This window comes from Sinohyriopsis cumingii, unplaced genomic scaffold (genome assembly GCF_028554795.1).
Source record: "Sinohyriopsis cumingii isolate HCF-2022 unplaced genomic scaffold, ASM2855479v2 utg000229l, whole genome shotgun sequence".
NCBI classification, from domain to species: domain Eukaryota; kingdom Metazoa; phylum Mollusca; class Bivalvia; order Unionida; family Unionidae; genus Sinohyriopsis; species Sinohyriopsis cumingii.
Window position 1 is genome coordinate 1 of NW_028315879.1, and position 17,291 is coordinate 17,291.

Here is a 17,291-nt window from a genome sequence, read left to right on the forward strand (position 1 = left end):
TTTTCTCTTAGTTCAAGGATTACTTTGCCACTTGGTGTGATGGGTATGATTTTCGGTTTGAAGACAACTTTACACTTATTTATAGCTATTTTGGTGGGATGGTTGTCTGGGTGGGTATCTAATCGAATGGAGTATCGGAGGAGCAGTTCTTGCCTACGTAATTTTAAGGATAGTTCTCCTGATAGTGTTTGTAGTTCTTCTCATGATGTTGAGGGGAGTGTTCCTGTGCATAAGAGTAAGGCTTTTCTCTGGATAGTTTCAAGTTTTTGTAGTACAGGTTGCTTAGCCGAGTTATATGCTTGGCAACCGCAATCCAGTTTTGATCTAATTAGGGTTTTATATATCGTGAGGAGGGTTTCCTGCTTGGGTCCCCAGTCAGTCCCTGTGATGTTCCTGAGTAAATTGAGATCTTTGTTACAATTCTGGGTGAGTTGTTCAATGTGCTGTTTCCATGTGAGGTGGTTGTCAAAGAACATTCCTAGGAATTTTATTTTCCCTGATTACACATTTATACGTTGCATTTTTTGAAGCATTGTTTTACCAGAATGAATGAATGAATGAATGAATGAATGAATGAATGAATGAATGAAATGAAATGAAAACAGATACAAATAGGAGAATTATGAAGTAAATGAATTTACAAATGAGTGAAAGAGGATAAATAAATAACCATTACAGGACTGCAAGAATACAATACGAAACAGAAACCTTTCTCATCTTATTCATCAAATGACCATTACAAGTGAGCCAGAATACATTATAAAATAGAAACCTTGATCCCCTATTAATCATTAAATAATCATTACACATTGTAAGAATACAAGATTCAATAGAAACCCTATTATTATTATTTATAAAATGACCATTACGAGAGTGGCCAATAGAAATCGCTTCATTTCAAGCAATGAACGCAGGCAGTTATCAAGTTGTTCTGCGGTAGAAGGTAAGCAAGTTGTTAGGTTAGCTTGGATGTCGTGCATTGGTTTGGTTATATTTATCATACGGAGATTTCTCTTAGCAGCAGATAAAGGTGGAGGGATAGGGACTGATACGTAAAGATGGCATATAATGCAGAGGTTATCTGATGCAAGGTCATGGGATACCAGGGAGGAACGTAAAATGTTATCATCAGATCTATGAAGAATCCAGTCTAAAATGTGACCATGTTTATGGGTGGGTTGGTTAACTGATTGTTTGAGGCTGAAAACATTAATGGAATCTATGAGTTTTGATGTATTTGGGTTTCCGGGACAGTGTGTGTGTCCATTCTTCGCGGACATTGATATGTAAAAATACAACATTATTAAAATTATTATTTTTACAATTCTGATGTGAGATAATAAAATAGCTATCTTTTAAAGATAGTTCATTAACTTCAAACTTGTTTATAATAATTGACTTGAGTATTGATATGTGTCATCTCGGTGATGACACATTTATTATGCTATAAACAGGAATCAGGCAATTAGCTAACCCGGTAAAGCGCTCGCTTAGCATGTTGGGATACATGCCATGTTCTCTTTGAAGTCTTCTGTTACAAGCTCGCAATTTATATTTTGTGTTAATATTTTTACACATCGAATGTTTTCCAATACTGTCTATAAAATAAAGATTTACAAATATATTTTACTGTCAAATCTGCACTACAAGAAAGAGATCGGTTGTTTGTTTCTTGTTTTATCTTCATTTCGCATTCGAATTCAAAATTCCAGTACCTATTCCAGTATTCTCTCTGAGACTTTTCCTCTCTCTCTCTCTCTCTCTCTCTCTCTCTCTCTCGTATGAGGATAAGAGCGCCTTCTTTTGTGGATGTGGGTACGTAGTTTTGAAGATTATGGTGAACAGCTTGTTTCGTTTATACAGATACCATTGCTGTCTTGGTGATGACACATTTTGTTTGTATTAATCCGTCGGGGATTTAGCTCACATGGTAGAGAGCTCCCTTAGCATGCGAAAGGTACCGGGATCGATACCCGGATTCTCCACATTTTTAAAAAATATTTTCTAAACTTTCTATTTTTAAACCTGGAACTGTTGCTTCGCCGATATTTTTCGAAGATTATAGTGAACATCTTGTTGCGTTTCATGGATACCATTGCTGTCTTGGTGATGACGCATGGAGCTTGTTGAAGAGAGTTGGGGGTTAGCTCAAATTGTAGAGAGCTCGCTTAGCATGCGAGAGGTACCGGGAACAGCGATCGGATTCTCCAGGCAAGTATTATTGACTTTTTTGTGAAACCTTTCTTTAACTGTCATCTGTTGTATCACTGATATTGTTGGGGGACTGGGTTGCCATCACTGCCTGAAACAAAAATTCCATGTTGTTCCAAATGTACATTTATTTATATTACTGTGTTATATGCACTAGTACATAGATCCCTACATCTCTTTCTCTTCTCTCTCTCTCTCTCTCTCTCTCTCTCTCTCGTGTGTGTGTGTGTTTGTGTCTGTATATATATATATATATATATATATATATATATATATATATATATATATATATATATATATATATATATATATGTGTGTGTGTGTGTGTGTGTGTGTGTGTGTGCGATTGTGACTGAGAGCGCATTCGTTTGTGGCAGTGGGTACGTAGCTTTGGGAATTACGTTGAACATCTTGCTTAGTTTACACGGATACCGTTGCTGTCTTGGTAATGACATATGAAATTTGGCAAGATGAGAGGGGAATTAGCTCACATGGTAGAGCGCTCGCTTAGCATGCGAGAGGTACCGGGATCAATACCCGGATTCTCCAAGCACTTTTCCATTATTATTTTTAAAATTTTCACTAACTTGAATCTGCTCAATCATTTGTAGTTTTCGGGTTTTGGTTGGCATTACAACCTTATACGAAAATAAATGTTCCAAGGGAAAAATGTACAATTATTTATATTACTTTGATGTGTACACTAGTACATACAAATCTCTCTCTCTCTCTCTCTCTCTCTCTCTCTCTCTCTCTCTCTCTCTCTCTCTCTCTCTCTCGCTCTCGTTTGTGTGCGAGTGAGAGCGTGTTCTTTCGTGGCAGTGGATACGTAGCTTTGGGGATTACAGCCAACAGCTTGCTTAGTTTTCACGGATACCGTTGCTGTCTTCCAGATGAAACATACAATTTGCAGGTTGATGATGTTATAAGGGAAGAAATAATGGAGATACAGAGTGACGAAGATGAAAAATAAGCTGTGAATGCAATATATGATAATGGGGGGGGGGGAAGAGAGGAATAAAATGAAAGAAGCAGAGTTGATATGATCAGTGAAGAAATATAATCTGACCAAGACATAATCCATATTCATACTGTTAGTGATGGATCGGTGACATATTCAGGTGATGAAAGGATTGTGGTTGAAGACGTTGTTGAGAGGTCAAACGATGCTAAGAGATGTAAAGAAAACGGTACTAACATAGACAATTTCAAAGTAGTACAGAGGAGGAGGAGAAGGATTAATTCAGTACCTAACCTGAAAATGAATAGTATGCGACGAAAAACTATTGAGAAATGACAAAACATTCTTCTATATGTAATGCTTTGAATAGACTCATCACTATCATGGCGTTAAATATTGTATCTCTAAACGTAAATGGCTTGCATAATTTGAAAAAAACTAAAGTCTGTTTTAGAAATATTTAAAGAGAAAAGAGGCCATATTTTATTATTGCAAGAAACCTTTGGGAACATGAGTTTGCTGAAAGTATTAAAGACAATGAGATTTTGAAATGCTGACATATTTTATAGTAAAAAGAAACAATTCCCAAGTCTACTATACAAGAAGACATAAGGAAAGATTACAAGATTAATTTAGATTGCAAACTAAATTTAAATCATTTTAAGAAGTTATCAATAAAGAATCATATAACATTACCAAATATGAAGAACTCAAACATATGTTAAGTAACTGTGCAACTGAAAAATAAATAAATAAATAAATAAGACATAAATACTTTAATGACAAACTAATAAATAAATAACAAAACTAAAAGAAAAAGAAATAAACGCTCGTACATGTCTAAACCAGAACCAACATAAAATACCTCATTCACGAAATTTAACTAGGATAGGAGAAAAAAACAACCATTCAAACAAAATGGCCAAAACCCTAACACTAAACAGGACCCATAATGACCCCCGATGAAGCAACGAAATAACTACGCCAAAGAATCAACCCACAGCATATAATGGGTGCATGGACATCATCCCAGCCACCACCACTAGCAACATTGTCAGAACATTACATTTTACAGTCACAAGAACACCCAACCCCAACAGACGAACTCACCCAATCTAACTGCATTTGAACCCGCAAGTAGTACTCCAATCTCAACTCCTCCCTTTATCTCACCCTTCATTTTTTCCAAATTACACCCGGATACAGGACCAGAAAATATTGACCTAAACGACACACTCCAGATTCTAATTAATGACTCAGCATGGACAGAAATAAGACAAGTCAAACCCTCGATAGACCAAATCATCCAAAAACTTTGATTAACACCCACCGGAAAACCACGAATCACAATCAAAATTACCAAAACAAATCTGGGTACGGAATTCATAACCCGCCCCAAACTACAAAATCCAAAACCCAGAAACCAAGGAAAATCATACAGCAATAGAATCAATCTCTAAATCAGCAACCGCGCAATTTGACACAACTTTCAAAGATAAAAAAGTAATGAAACCATTCATTGCATCCAAACTCCAGGGCCGTTAGAAGACACCAAAACCTTAGGACAGGAAGAGCAAGGGGAAATAGCAGAATTCTTAGATTGTTTAGATAGTCAATTCTGGAACGAAAAACACAAGTGAATAAGCAAACATACTTAGGTAAAGAGAAGCTACCCATGGATGAATTAAACAAAGAGACACTACCCACAAGAAACCAACTAACATTGTCCAATCATGAACAAAATCAAACCACAAACAACACTAACGAAAAGGAATTAAACATTCAAAACCAAAATAAGAAGCCACAAAAACCAAACCAGAAATTACCAAACCAATTACCAAACCACCAAACAGATAAACGAGGGACAAAGTCAAACACCAAACCAGACCCAAAACCTACCCCAGAAACAGAGCAAAACCCAAGACATTGTTAAAAATATTTCACCCCATTAATCTCACAATGTTTATCTCTAACAAAAATAAATGGGCGGTACAAGAGGAGCGAAATTAAATGCGCTAACTGTACAGGACCTCACTACCCTAAATCATATGAATGCACACACACACACACACACACACACACACACTGCCTGTGAATTTGCTATAGTACAACATATGGATTCGAACCACACATCATATAAAGAAGCAAGACTAAATATCATTCAAAATCCGAAAACCGCAACCCCCAAAAAAGCACAAATTCAGAACTGAACATTATCACCAATCAAACAAAATAGACCCCCCCCCCCCCAACAAAAAACCCCACAAAGAAAAAACACTAGCCGAAATGAGAATAAAAAACCCAGGAGAACTAACATAAGCAGAACAGCACTACCCAAACTAACCTCTCACCACAATAACTTCTAGTAGGCATTATGATAATAATCAGGTACCCATATATTAAACAAACCAATTAAAAATATCCACTAGCACACCAGAGGAATGGAATGAGCAAGTCACCAAATCAAATACGTACTCTACAAATGTTGTCCTCCGGTTCATTAGTGAATTTGCTAATAGCATTGTACACAACACAAAGAATGATCATGTCCCAATCGACATGACCAATCAAGTGCTAACCAAATTATTAAACAAATTCTTTCCCAATCAAAACTCGAGATCAAAGTAAACCATACCAAAGTCATAACAATAGTAAATATCAATGATCAATATGTATCACACTCAACGTAAATGCTTCGTACTGTGGCAGTGGAACTGCCGCGGGATCATTAAGAATGTCTCCGAGCTAATCCAAAGAATAAACTCCGACAAACCTAAACCTGGCTTTACCTGCTTACAAGAAACCCATTTAACTCAGGCCTCTAAGATCACCCGCAAATTTCCAGGATTCTCACCTGTATACACTAAAAATAGAACAAACGGTAAATTAAAAGGCGGGCTAGCAATTTATGTTACTGACTCGGCTAGCAATTTATGTTACTGACTCACTTCCAAACACCCCCAGAAGTTGCCCCAGATCATACCCAAGACGCATCTGAACAAATAGAAATTCAAACCATCATGATTAACGCTGACCAGCATACTCTAAAACTGCTAAACGTATATATGACCCAGGGGGAGATAATACAACAACAATCAATCACTATACGAAATTGACCACTGACAAAGAGGAGGATCTTATCATAAGCGGAGATTTTAACGCCCATTACGTAATATGGGGAGGAATGACACAAAATCTAACTGGAAAACTACTTAAAAAATGGAAAACCGAATCCAATCTATTTCTCCTTAACAATGGAGCAGGAACAAGATTAGACCCCATCAACGGTCAGATATCGACCTCACCATAATCACTCCTAAACTGGCCCATATATCAGGCTGGGAAGTTGATCAAAACAGCACCTTTTAAAGCGATCACTTCCCTATCCTACTCAACCTCAATATAATGACAGATACACACCCAACTAACAACATACCAAGGTGGAGGTGTGACAAAGTCGATTGAGATAAATTTAAAATCGCCCTCTCTACAATAACTCTAGCAGTTCTTTATAATGATAACATCGATCAATACGATCTAACTGTAATGAAGGCTCTAACTGAGGCAGCCAATATATGTGTACCCAGAACAGGAGGACAACAGCTTAAACCACTATCCCATGGTGGAACGAAGAATGTAAAGTAGCTCAAAAGACTTTTTTAAAAGGCCCTTAGTCGATTTAAACACACTCCAATGACTTTAGGATTTACGAAAAAGGGCAAGAAGAAATGAAAACAATAATCCAAAATGCTAAAGAAAAATTCTGGCAAGCCTTCTTTTCTAACATAAACTTCAAAACTAACGCAAAACAGGTATGGGACAAGATATAAATAATAAAGGGGAAAAGCCAGCAACCAACTCTCAAATGGACTGGAAATTTAACCAACAAAGAAAAGGCAAACTGCTTGGCATCACACTTTGCAAGCATGAGCAGCAACTCCAACCATACCCAAAAATGCATTGAGCACCGCCAAAATGTAGAACGAAAGTATCCAAACCTCTTCTCCGACCTAGGATCCAAACAATCTAAATTAAACCAGGACTTCACAATAGCAGAATGGATAACTGCACTTGCTAAGAAAAATTCAACCTCACCCGGGGAAGACCAATCTGGCTATGAAATATACAAACACAACCCAAAAAAACATAGCCGAAATCATACTAGATCCACTTAATAATAGCTGGCGGAAGGGCCAACTACCCAAAAGCTGAAAAAAAGCTATCGTCATTCCAATACCCAAACCTCGCAAAACCCGAACTGACATCAACGCGTATAGACCCAAATCTCTAACTGATAACATATGCTAAATAATGGAAACAATGATTAATGACAGACTAAAATACCATCTAGAAAGCAACAACTACATTGCACAAACACAAAGCGGATTTCGCAACAAAAGATCCACCCTGGACCAATTGTTCAGACTCGAAGCAATCATCAAGCTCGGATTTAATGCAAAATGCAAATGCAACAGACTGATAATGGCAGTATTTCTCGACCTAGAAACTTAATCTATACGAAATAACTGGCCGCATACATAACTGGATAGCAGACTTCCTAACAGATCGGAATATACTGACAAAAGTAGGAGATCAATATTCAGATATATACAACCTAGAAAACGGTACACCACAAGGTAGCGTACTTAGCCCCACTTTATGCAACATATGGTAAACGACCTTGACACTATAATTAACCAAAAATAAGGTAGATCTAAACCAGCGAGCTGACTATAGTGGGACTTGGAAAGCAGGCAATCAAATCAGCAAGACAGTCTTGGGGCAAATACAAGATAATCTTAACCAAATAGGTTCGTGGGCAGATAAATGGGATTTTAAAATATCCAACACTAAACAGAAGCCATTATGCTCTTGCCACACAGTAGAAATACTATAGATTACCCTAAACTGCACATACAAGGAAGAACTTTTTTGTGTGGTCAAAATAGTCAGATTCCTAGGAATGTTTCTTGACGAAAACCTACCACCTAACACTAAGATAAGATCTAAAACAAAAACTAGAATATATAAGGTTGTCTAAAAACCCAAAACCATCAGGCCCCGCTGCAAAAAGCGGCAAAGTCTATCAAGAGAGGAAATTGTACTACAACCCCAAAATTAATACCTATAAAATGTTCCTAAGCCCAAGGACCATCATGCCCGGCTGCACAATGCGGCAACCAAAATACCCAGCTAAACTAGTTAGGACCCTAAGCTTTTTAAGCCTAGCAAAGTATAAATAACATACACAAAAGGGTGAACCCAAACCAAGAACCACCCCACCCAAAACAGACTCAATAGATACAGCTTAAATAACTCTATAGACTATCACTATGCTGACACTGGTGCGGTACTATCTTTAAAAAAGAAACTGCACAGAATACATCTCCACAAATCCGTCAAAACGTTAATTCATTAACATTTTGGCAAGGATGTAAAAAAACGTATACCATGCATAAAGCAAGGTGCCTTCCTATTGAGCAGGCTGTACCTGACCGAACCTTCCTCCTCGCCATTGCCGGACATAAAATTCATAAACGTGCATAGCACATATTAAATACATGAATAGAGAGGCACTTTTCTTCTCTTCATGAACAATTAATTAACCCTCCACATGGGAATAAAAACCTAAGTCTCCCGATGTGACGTCACAGTGGCGACCAATCGCTACTGGCGTCACATACTGCCTGGTTGACACCTAGCGCAACTGATGCAGACTGAATTGCTGCCTTTACCTCGAGGGTGTGATGGGTCTATCCTCACTCGGGTATAGCCTTATATTCAGGTCTCTAGGGTCTATGAAGCCCGTCATATTGACCCAACACCTGAAGGCTCAATTAAATAGTGCCTTTTATGCACAGTAATACCAGTGCGATAAGGCTCTAATTCCTTCTTCCGGGATCAATTAAATAGACCGCTTATGAACAGTAGCCAGATGTACTTGCAAATAAGGGCGAAAACGTCTATAATTTAATTGACAATGATGATGACGATATAAATACTAAATACTTTCTAAATCTTGAAAAATATCGACACAAGAAAAATGTAATCAAAGAATTGACTGATGATGACGATGTAATTATTTCAAATACAAGTGAAAAAAATGGTACAAACAGCTGCATCGCTTGTCACTCAGCATTAAGAGGTTAGTGTTAGGACTGGTCGGCCTGGTGTCAGGATAATGTGACTGGGTGGAATATCATGGTATATGTCTGCGGAATGATGCCCCAGTGCTAGACATCACTATAGACTGTCACATTGCAGACAACGTAGCCATATGATAGAACAATTGGTAAAGCTACGGTAAAAATCTAAATCACACACACACACACACACACACACACACACTGAAATCTTGGATGATATACATCAAGTATATAATCATTTATACTCTTCGGTAACTATTAATTGTACAGATTCACTTCTAAATTTTGTAAACTGTTCTGTACCTGATGAGGATAAAGATATGTGTGATGCCATAACAACAGTTGATGAAATACGTACAGCTCTATACAAGGGATGGCTAAAATTAAAGCCCCGGCCCGGACAGATTCATAGTAGAGAGATGTTGTAAATTTTATAATTGTATATATGATATTATGCTGCAAATTTTTCAGTGTTGTGAATGACAATATTATGTCGAGATCAATGAGATTTAGGGTTATATCGCTTATTTATAAAAACAAGGGAGATAATAGAAGGTTGAAAATTAGTACCCCATTAAACCCAGGATCATTATAGTCGTCATCATTGGAGTCAGGATAATTATATTCGTCATCACTGGAGTTAGAATCATTATAGGCGTCGTCATTGGAATCAGAATTATTAAAGTCAGGATCATTATAGTCGTCATTATTGGAGTCAGGTTCATTAGTCGGGATCAGTACAGTCATCATTTGGGTCAGGATCATTATATTCATCATCATTGGAGTCAGACTCATTATAGTCGCCATCATTGGAGTCAGCTTCATTAGTCAGGATCAGTACAGTCACCATTAGGGTCGGGATCATTATAATCGTCATCAGTGGACTCAACATCATTAAAGTAAATCGTGTTATTGGCTTTTAAAATCACATGATTAGTATTACCAAACATGTATGCTAGTATTGGTTGCCAGTAGGTCTTTCTCACGTGTATATATTTAAGCCCTTTATGCTTGAGTGGTTATTTGATACTGTGTGATGCCCGAAGAGAACTAAAAAACACCAGACACACAACAGGGACATTGAAGTACCGAGAAATAAACAAGAATATCAGAAAAAAAAACTTGAGCAAAGCAAAAGAAAATTGGATTGGACAATAGTGCACAGAAATGGAGAACAGACTGATAAAGAATAACAGCAAAAAGACATTCCAAATTGTGAAAGACCTCACCAGAGAGAAACAACCAAGAGTCAGTACCATTCAAGACAAAAATGGAAAATGCCTCACAGAAGCGAGTGACATTGCAGAAAGATGGACTGAGTATTGCAAATAACTCTACAACCATCAGTCCACAGGAGACCCAGAGGTGCTTGAAGTTCCAAACTCCTCAAATGATGATGACTTCCCCATTCTCAAAGAAGAGGTGGAGTCAGCAATAAGAGCACTGAAGAATGGGAAGGCAGCTGGAGTAGACAACATCCCAGCTGAACTTATCAAGAATGGGGGAGAATCAGTGAAAGAGCTACTAACAAAAATCTGCAACAAGATCTGGCACACAGGTGAATGGCCAACACAATGGACCGAGTCTCTGATTATAACACTTCCCAAAAAAGGCAATCTCCAGCTGTGCCAAAATTACAGAACTATCAGTTTGATCAGCCATGCTACTAAGGTAATGCTGAAGATCATCTTGAACAGACTGAAACCACAAGCAGAAGAAATAATCGCTGAAGAACAGGCCGGGTTCCGGAGTGGAAGAAGCACAACAGAACAAATATTCAATCTCAGGGTTCTGTGCGAAAAGTACTCGCAACACCAACAAGACATCTATCATGTGTTCATAGATTTTAAAAAGGCCTTTAACAGAGTGTGGAATGAGGCATTGTGGGTCACACTGAAGAAGTATAACATGGGTCAAAAGTTAACCAATCCCATCAAGCAGCTGTACGCCAAGGCTACCAGTGCAGTAATTGCCCAAGGTGACGTGGGGGACTGATTCCAGACAACAGTGGGAGTGCGTCAAGGCTGTCTCCTGTCACCCACGCTTTTCAACATCTACTTAGAGCGCATCATGAGCGAAGCCCTGGAAAACTACTGTGGGACAGTCAGCATTGAAAGGCGTAACATCACCAACCTCCGCTTTGCAGACGACATTGATGGGCTGGCAGGCAGTGAAGACGAGCTAGTCACCTTAGTGAAGAACCTGGATGAAACATCTTCCAGATTTGACATGGAGATAAGCGCTGAGAAGACAAAACTGATGACAAATAGTCGCAAACAAATCTCAGCCAAGATTAAAGTCAGAGGTCATGAACTGGAAACAGTGAGCCAGTTCAAATATCTTGGTTCCATAATCACTGAAGAGGGATCAAGAGCAGAAATTGTGTCAAGAGCAGAACAAACAATGGCAGCTATGTCAAAGCTAAGACACATCTAGAGAGACAAGAATATCTGTCTGAAAACTAAAATCAGACTATTGCGAGCTCTAGTCATCTCAGTCTTTTTGTACTCATGTGAGGCATGGACCCTGACAGCAGAATTACAACGAAGAATCCAGTCACTTGAAATGAGTTGCTACAGAACCATCCTTGGCATCTCTTACATGGACCATATCACAAATGAAGAAGTGCGTAACACCATCAGGCGCGAAGTAGGCCAATATGAGGACCTCCTCACCACGGTCAAAAAGAGAAAGCTGAAATGGTATGGCCATGTCACTAGAGTCAACATTCTATCCACAACACAGTCCTGCAGGGCAGCGTCCAGGGTGGCAGAAGGAGAGGTAGACAGAGAAAAAAGTAGACTGACAACATCACAGAATGGACAGGAAAAGTTTTGCGGAGACACAGGCATTGACACATGATCGAGACAAGTGGAGGGAACTGGTCAGATGTTCAGCAGCACAGTGCCTCAACGACCACACTATGCCATGAGAATGATGATGATGATGATGATTATGTTACAGATATATACACTGCTACTAAAGATCAGTTACAGCAACAAGTATATACCCGTATATATATATTTTGGCTAATACTTTAGGTAGTACTACTTCAGTCACCATTTCCGCTAATATATTATCCACATTCTCATTCAATATGTCAGACAGTTTTTAAGTTTCATTCAGTGTATATTTTCTACTAGTCGGTCTATTCTAATTTAGTTCATCTTTTTTCAATAATGTCTCGACTGCATCTCTATACCTCAAGCCTACTGGTTAGAGAGGTTCTTACCCAGGTCGAATTATACCAAATACTTATAAAATGGTACTAACAGCTGCCTCATTGAGCGCTCAGCATTAATAGGTTAGTGTTAGGACTGGTGGCCTTGTGTCAGGATAAAGTGAATGGGTGGGACATGATGCTACATGTCTGCGGTATGATGCCCCAGTGCTAGACATCACTAAAAACTGCCACATTGCAGAGATTGTAGTGATATGAATGAACAATAACTACGTCAAAAATCCAAATCTATGTCTCAAACATACAGATGCACACACACACACACACACACACACACACACACACTTCAGGAGGTATGAAAACACTTTAAATTAGTACAGGAAACAGGTATACCGGCACATCATTTCATTATTTGTCATTTTATTACTATTAAAGTTTGAGAAGGTAGTTTAATCTGGATTCGTTCATGATATGTTTGTTTTCTATAATATTCCAGATATAACTATTTGTATACAACGTGACTGCAGGAAACCTATATGATTACCAGTTAAGGCAAACTCTTAAGCTAAGGCAGTAAAATATTAAATATAGGTCGCAATTACCTCTGGTTTTAAGGTGTGCTACTAATAAATATGCATACAATTTCTTGTTTCGTGATTCTAGCATGAAAAGAAATTTGAAAAATAAATATAAGGCACACTTTAACCAAGGTCACTGCCACAACGATATCTGCGTCACTGTGATCTATATTTTTAGTCAAGGTGCGACACTTGTCAACATGCAGCTCCTGGTGAACTTTCAAGATTCCATGTATAACAGTGTACCTGTTTCCAAAAAACAAGACCGAGCTCAAAATGTTCTGAATGAATATAGATATAGTACATATGTATAACAGTATCCCATTTAAGCCGTCCTGGGGGGAAGGGGATAAATGCCTAGGAAAAAAGAATAGTTGAGATGCATGCATATTGTGGGGAGGGGGGAGGGACATAAGCGCAGGTAGAATTTACAGGCATGTCGATTATTATGTATACGTTGATGCCAAATCTGACGTGTAGTCATCTTTGCTAGTCAAAGTTCCGATGAGATAACCCTATCTGTAGAGAGTTTATCATATCGGAACATTGGTGACAGAACGTGACGTGCACTATAACGACTCTGCCCTACTTCACTGAGGCAAGCTAAATTGTAAATGATATTATGTCTATCTTTTTGAGGCTAATTGACGCATTGTTCACACAAGGAATATCTCCTGTTACCTGTAAGTAACAGTATTCTGGAAATAATCAAGTCAGCATATAACTCCGTGATAATGGCTATAAATGTTTTTAGGATGCTGAAAGAAAAGTTACTCTACATTTGTAAAAATGTTTTATTCCGATTGATGGAATAAACTTCTGAACAATGCAAGCACGCTTTTCGCATGTGAAGGAAACAAATACCCAAAAAGTATTATCAACAAAATAACAAAAGCAAAGCAAACAAATTAAAAAGTCAAAACAAGCAAATAACAAAACAAAACTAGAGTACAAATACTTGGGCAATGCAAAATATAGTGTTGGTCACGTGAGTGTGACAGTACTATGACGTGATTTTAAGTTAAATATTGGAATATTGGAGGAAATGCAGGTGTTTTACAGGCCATATAAAATATATTAAATGATTGAATTTCTGCCATTGACCTGCATAATTCTAAACTTCTGATGTTATTTACATTGTTTTGCAAACATAGGAAAAGTAAGAGAGGAAAAAAGGCATTAGTCACATAAAATTATCATAGTTAAACATGGATGACCAAAAATTATCATAGTTAAACATGGATGACCATGATAATAAAATCTCTTGGAAGAGTAGCTTCCCCTTGACGATTATCAATGACTTCAAAATGAATCAACATACTCTTTTTTCAATAACCATGTAAGATCAAGGGGTCACATTGCCCTGGCTTTCCTGATGACCAATCCAGCTGACAATTCAAGCCTTCAGACTAAATTTACCAATCAGTAAACAGCAGTTAGGAAACCCTCCAAAGCCAGAGTTCCACCAATCAAAATTATGTAGAGCACAGGGCACATGTCTATTTCATGAATCAGAGTACGACTCACAACTAATAAAATAAGCAGCTGAAGTCATATTATTTTATAATGATGAATACCGTCCTTCTAAATGTACCCGCCACAAGCCTTTTTTTAACAAATGTAACTTCGTTCACTACTGACAGACATAACTGTACCCACGCGCTTACTTCCAATGGAAACAATAAGCATTAGTTTAAGTGAGACTGAAACAAGAGAAACGAAGACTACATTCTCACGAGATGAAAGGCTAAACCAACAATAGGCCAGAGAACCGGACCAACTACTACAAAAACAGACAGAAGCGATATAAATAATTACAAATCCGAATAACCGTCAGGGAAAAGACTTCGAAGCCAGAGAAACACCTAGAAATCTAACCGACAAGACAACTAATAAAGAAAAGCAGATGCAGCTACCACAAATCGAGCACAAATCAACATTTCAAAGTATGGATGAACAGATAAAAGCTAAAACAAAGTAAACCACAAGGAAGTACTATGATGCAATAGAAAACAAACAACTATTTAATGAAGCAGTGACACACAAACAAGCAAACTGAGGCCAGCCCCTGTATGGCCAATTGCCTTCTGAAAGGAGACCAGGGTTAAGAGAGGGATGCAACAGAGAGAGAGAGAGAGAGAGAGAGAGAGAGAGAGAGACAGACAGACATAGACAGAGAGACAGAGAGAGACAGAGAGAGAGGCACACACGAACACACCAACTGTAAAACAAAACAGATTTAAATTAAAGAAAACAGCCTTGTATGATTTGAAACATCTACACCAAAGTAGTTCTTGAAACAATAACATAAAGTAAAATTACAAATTATGTCTACAAGAATGACTCTAGGCAAGAGTCACAACTAATTAAAACCAAGAAAGGGGGAATGGAGAAGGGAAGATGACCAGCATGTAAAATACCTGGAGGGAGTAGGGAACCATACAACCATCAGAATAACCTCGAGCAAAAAAAATCACTTTAAATAATTAAATCTTCAAGGATCGAAAACAGTGCTTACGAGGGGACACCTCTCAAGTGCTAACCACGCCACAGATGCCTGAGATGGAACTTAAGGTGTCCACATAAACAGCGTGCACATCCATAAAAATCAAATAACATGTATGATTACACGGTACTCACATTTCATGTACAAAATGAAAAGAATATAAAATATGCAATTAGACGCTTGATCATGATCTTAAAATTTGAATTGTGTTAATTTTAAAATATAAAATGAATGATTAATGTGTTTGTTTTTGCCAACGATTGCCTTGTAATATGCATATATTTTGTATAGAGATATCAAGTATGTGCAACTGCCAGTGGGTTATGGCCATCACTAAAATACGTCCAGCAAAATATATCTTCACAGATGTTTGTAGACATTGTTGAAAATCATAACCCTTCACTCTGCATCTAATGTGCATGCTTCAGTGATTCAGCGCGTGGTAAGCGTTCTTGATAGTCTCCAACATCAGGATTCACTTTTAATCAATTCACTTGCTTCTCAGCTACTAAATTTATGGTCATCGGGGAAAAATAGAAGTTGACAGATGTAAGGTGGGAATAGTAGAACTGATCTAAAAATCCGGGTCCCAGCTTATTACGTAATCAATGCGTGGATAATCTGTTTCTTCTGTGAAGCTTTCACAATCGAAATTTCTAGCATCAACTGAGGATTCGACCTGAATAACGAAACACACGTCTTGGGTTAATATCTAGTTAGAAAACAATCAACGAAGGAACAACGAAAACCAAGAAAAAATAAAATATTAAGATAGATAGACAAAAAATATAAAACAATGGCAATGGTCAAAATACGATTCACTCAGTTTGCGATGATATTACTTTACGTCACCTACAAAAACCTGTCCATACATGCCGATATTGTATTTTAGTGTAAATAGATGTCAGAGCAAGATAAACGGGACAAATCACATATAAAAGTAATGCCCTGTATTAAATCATCTTATGGGAGACAGGAACGAAAATACCACTGAGCCGTTCATTTTTGCTGGTCCAAATGTGTTTGTTTTTAGAAACTGTAGTGTTAGCCGGTGCTTAAATATCGATATGAATCGGATGGCAATGAGGGACCGATTGCCTCTTTTAATGGACTGCTGCTAACTGGGGTTCTTAAATCAGTTGTATGAAGCATCCACGTAATCCAATAAAGTTGGTATATCATGATTAACAGCCAATTCACATTAATTGTCTTGCAGTTTGTTTATTTCTGCATGTTGCTGTTTTTGTGGCATTGTTTGTTTCTTTGTTTGTTTGGGTGTAGAGACGGGCATGGTTTAGAAAATAAAATGGAGAGAGAGAGATTATAACCGTTGGAATAAAAGGTGGTTCCATTATTCTGCCTCGTAAGTCCTCCCATTGAAATTCGTTAAACCATCCAAGCTTTGGTATTTCCTGCGCGGTGGGGCGTTGGACAGGATCATTTCTTGCAAAGAAAGGAAAGGGAATAAAGGTAATGCTTGAATGAAATTAATCAATATATCAATCATGCAGAGGGCGCATGGTTATTATAGGCATGTCTCTTTTGGCTTTAAATGTTTAATTGTTTAGTTATGAGTTTGATTCATGGGCAATACCTTGTTATAAATATTAACATTCAATTATGTTCTACACTACACCGTGATACAACAGACAAAAACATTATATTCCTTCCATTCTTCGCACGTTACTTCAAATGGATGACGCCCCTG

General features: G+C 37.8%; 1 non-coding gene across 1 annotated transcript; it reads left to right on the forward strand.

Moving 5' to 3' along the window:
- Window positions 1-2,687: 2,687 nt before the first annotated feature.
- Trnaa-agc (transfer RNA alanine (anticodon AGC)) lies at window positions 2,688-2,760 on the forward strand. The gene has a single exon. It is a non-coding gene; the product is annotated as a tRNA-Ala (tRNA).
- Window positions 2,761-17,291: the final 14,531 nt, after the last annotated feature.